Here is a 4079-nt window from a genome sequence, read left to right on the forward strand (position 1 = left end):
TCTGTAATGTTTACACTGTGTTTGGTATTCAAAGCAACATAGAGATGATCTAAGTGTACAGAAAGATTTTTAAGTTATATATAAATCTTTCACCACCTAATTTGCTTCTTACACATCCTCTAGTTGAAGTATCCTCAAGAAGTCCTGGGACCAATACCTCAAGGATACAGGTAGACAATTGTGTCCCGTCCTCATGAACTGATTCTAATGATTAAGCACCATCATTAGAAACCCTTTTATCCTTTGAGTTTGTGGGAATGAAAAAGAGCAGAATACCACTGTACTCAATTTAGCCCATTTGCTTAAGTCTGGAACCTACTATGTGATACTGGGCGATTCATTGAAAATCTTGAGTCTCATTCCCCAACCTGTTATCAACAAGGTCTCAATGTGATTAAAGATGAGCTCCCAGGGAAGACTTCTGGGGACCTGTGAAAGTTGGACAATTTACATGATGTCCCAGGTTTCAGTTCACTCATGTGTGAAATGGAAATAGTAATGCAACCTACCTCATAGGTTTTCTTTGAGAATTTGGTCGTATCATCTATGGACAGTACTTATAAAGTTCTTTTTTGTTTTTTGGTTTGGTTTGGTTTTTGTTTGTTTGTTTTGTGTTGTTTTGTTATTTTGAGATAGGATTTCTCTGTGTAACTCTGACTGTCTTGGAACTCTCTATAGACTAGGCTGGCTTCAAACTCAAAATTCACCTGCCTCTGCCCCCCAGGAGTTAGGATTAAAGGCCTATGCCACCACACCAGGCTTATTTGTAAAGTTCTTGATCAATCATTATGATCTCTGAAAAGAAGCACACCTCCCCACTCACCCACCCAAGAAAATAATGTTGTAAAGATTAACCATCCTCATGGTCTGGATTGGGTCTGCACACTTGGACTGTTAAAAGCATGGCATAACAATACAGGGGGATTTTCCCCCAGGGAGAAAACATTATTATTTTGTGTTTGAATATTTTTCCCTCCCATGATAGGAGAAGACTCGTCATCTTCTGAGCCCCAGAAAGTTCACTCTCCAGACTGCAACCTATTCCTGCCCCTGCTCAACAAGCTAGCCATTTCTGCTGCTCTGTTCTCCATCCCTTGCTTTCATTTGCCCTGGCAGAAGACAGAGACTCACAAACAATGCTGCTTCCTGGCCTTACTCAAGTACTAATTTGAAATAAGTTACCTGAAGCCCCAAATCTGAGGAGGGGGCTCTTGACTAAGAGAGGACAGATTCATACCGAATGACTTTGTTTGGGTTGACACTTGATCTAATGTCACTCTTTTATGAAATAATGAGGAAATAAAACATGGACTTGGAAATAGTGCCAACATGAGGACCCATTGCAGAAGATGTTGTAGATTGGTGTGTAAAAACATGAGGCTATTAGAGTCACCAAGAATTCCATTACTAGTGACATGAGGGGACACCAGACACCTATCCCTGCAACAGCTGACTGAGAAATGGAAGCATACTGGCCCAGGCTCAGCTCACAAGACAGATCCACATTTCTCAGACAACATCCTGAGAACAGTTATCCTTTCTTTGTACTGGAGCTGGGCCTCAGCACATCTGACTAACCAAAACCAAAAACAGAGCAAGACTGCTGGGACCTGGAGATCATAATGAGGCAGCAAATACAGCCTCGTGGTGATAGAAGCAAACACTGGCGTCTGTGCTGACCCCGTCAGTGCCCACCACCGCACTGATCTCATCCCGAAAGCCGCCACAGGTGTTCTTCTCCCAAGATGTCCCCCCTTTGGAGATTTATAATTGCCATGAAACACCACAAGTCTTACAATTAATGGTTTATTCCAGACACCACACTGATTGCCACTGTTCAGCTGGATTAAAGGTTGCCCGGTACCGAGAAGCTTTGCAGGCAATCTCTCCAGTTAATTATCATTTTCAAGCACTTGCCGGGAAGTCAACATCAACAGACGTTGCTGTGTAATTGCCATTGTTTACAGCAAATTGCAAGGTGCCGTGGCTCCCTCCTCCCCGTCGCTATGATCACTGCCATCATCATCATCATCACTATCATTCTCGATGTGGGTTGAATGCCCACTTGAGTGCACTCCACTCCACTAAGCACGCTAACGTGTCCTGCAGCACAGCTTGATAAAGAGAGCTAATCATGAAAACAGCACATCACACTTATGCTACTGTTCTAATACAGCTTCCTGATGTACTAATTATCTTTGCTCAGCTTTGAAACCTATGGCAGCGAAACACAGGCAATCAGTATAGTAACCCTTTGCTGGGGAACATCTCCTTGGTGTCTAACACAGATAGGCTCTCCCAATATTTACTCAATAAATAAAAACATAAATGAAGTCTATAGCAAAAATGCCCAATTGAGATCTGAGGCGACAGATTAAAAAAAAGAGAAACAATACTTACCTGGCAGGGGAGATACCATGATTATGAAGGTGGTTTTCCCAGAGTGAAGCTTATCCATTGCACTCCGAATGTGCTGACCTCTGTGATTTCCCCAAATTTGGGAAACTCAACTGCATAATTTGTGGTAGTGGGGACTGCATTTGTGCTCTCCATGAAAGTAAAGAATATTAAAATGAGGGAGAGAGAGAGAGAGAAAGAGAGAAAGAGAGAGAGAGAGATGAGAGAGAGAGAGAGAGAGAGAGAAACAAAAAATAGCTCATGACTCTCCTTTTACAAAAAATACTTATTTTATTTTTAATCTATATATATTCTTGTGTGTGGGTATGTGAGAATGCATACAGGTGTCCATGGAGGTCAAAGGCATCAGATCCCCTGGAGCTGGAGTTACAGGTGGTTGTAAACCATGTAACATGAGTACTGAGAACTGAATTCAGGTCCTCTGCAAGAGCAGTACATTTGAATAGCCACCGAACTATCTCTCCAGCCCCAGCTCATGTCTCTTTCATGATGGTTAGAGATGTAGGCTCCTCATCTACTTAACATTGTATCCAAGAGAAATTATCACCTCTTTTCTATTTAAAAAAAAAAAAAAAAAAGGAGGGAGAGGAAAAAGGAGGGGGAAGAGGAGGAGGAGGAAAGTTCACAGAAAACCATTGTCTTGGCTAACCTAGAATCGCCTGGGGGCAGGGAGAGGCATCTCAATTGAGTAATTGTCTTTACAAGGCTGGTCTGTGGACATGTCTACGGAGGTGGTCTTGAATTTTTAATTGATGTAGGCGAGTCCCGGTCACTGCAGGTAGAACCATTCCCTAGGCAGGTTATCGAAGACTATGTAAGAAAGCTGGCTAAGCAGTGATCCAGAGAAGTGAACCAGCGAGCACCATTCCTCCATAGTTCCCGCTTCAAGTTCCTTCCAGTTTTCCCTCGGTGATGGACTGTGGCCTGGAAAAGCAATCCTAACAGCACAGGTTTTCCTCCCCGAAGTTGCTTTTGGTGTTAGAGTGTTCTACCACGACAAGCCAAAGGAAGCTAGAACCAGCACAATTACACAAAGCTACAAAAGGGGACTTATTCACTGGCTTATGGGATAGTGGGCGGGTGGTCTAGCAGAATCTTAGAAGAGGGCATTAGAAGTGACGTTGCATTGGGAATGTGAAGGTTTAGAAAGCTTCCTGGGATTCGCTGTGTTAGTCCACACTGCAAGGACGGAGAAGCTGGAATCTGGTGTCTACAGGCAGTGACAGCAGTGACAGAGGCCTGGGACGATTGGAGCTGTCACGTGCTTACCCCAGCCCCGAGGCTACCCATCTCAAGTTAGCCTTTTCCCATCATGCAAACACACAGAAATGTGTCTAGCAATCTCCCAGACATCTCTCTGTTTAATCAAGTTAACAGTATTATCCAACACAGCAGCATTTCGGCTTTTTCTCTTGGGAAGGACCTGATGCTCAGATATGTGACACACTCATATTCAAGGTTAAGAATGACCCCTATCGCTTTCTCTTCCCTCAGAAAAATAATGGAACCTGCACAGAGGACATCAGTGTGGTTGAAGGATAACCTTAAGTTTGTTCTGATTTCTTTCAAGTCAAAAGACAAATCATTCGAAACTCTTGGCTCCTGAACTTACTGATAATGGATCATGTGTCAGTTCACTGACAGCCAACTGTGACATGGCT

The 4079-nt window shown here is 43.2% G+C and overlaps 1 non-coding gene across 1 annotated transcript; it reads left to right on the forward strand.

Moving 5' to 3' along the window:
• The first annotated feature begins 2392 nt into the window (after positions 1-2392).
• On the forward strand, positions 2393-2554 carry LOC131921331 (U1 spliceosomal RNA). The gene has a single exon (XR_009381957.1). It is a non-coding gene; the product is annotated as a U1 spliceosomal RNA (small nuclear RNA).
• Positions 2555-4079: the final 1525 nt, after the last annotated feature.

This window comes from Peromyscus eremicus, chromosome 10 (genome assembly GCF_949786415.1).
Source record: "Peromyscus eremicus chromosome 10, PerEre_H2_v1, whole genome shotgun sequence".
Taxonomy (NCBI): domain Eukaryota; kingdom Metazoa; phylum Chordata; class Mammalia; order Rodentia; family Cricetidae; genus Peromyscus; species Peromyscus eremicus.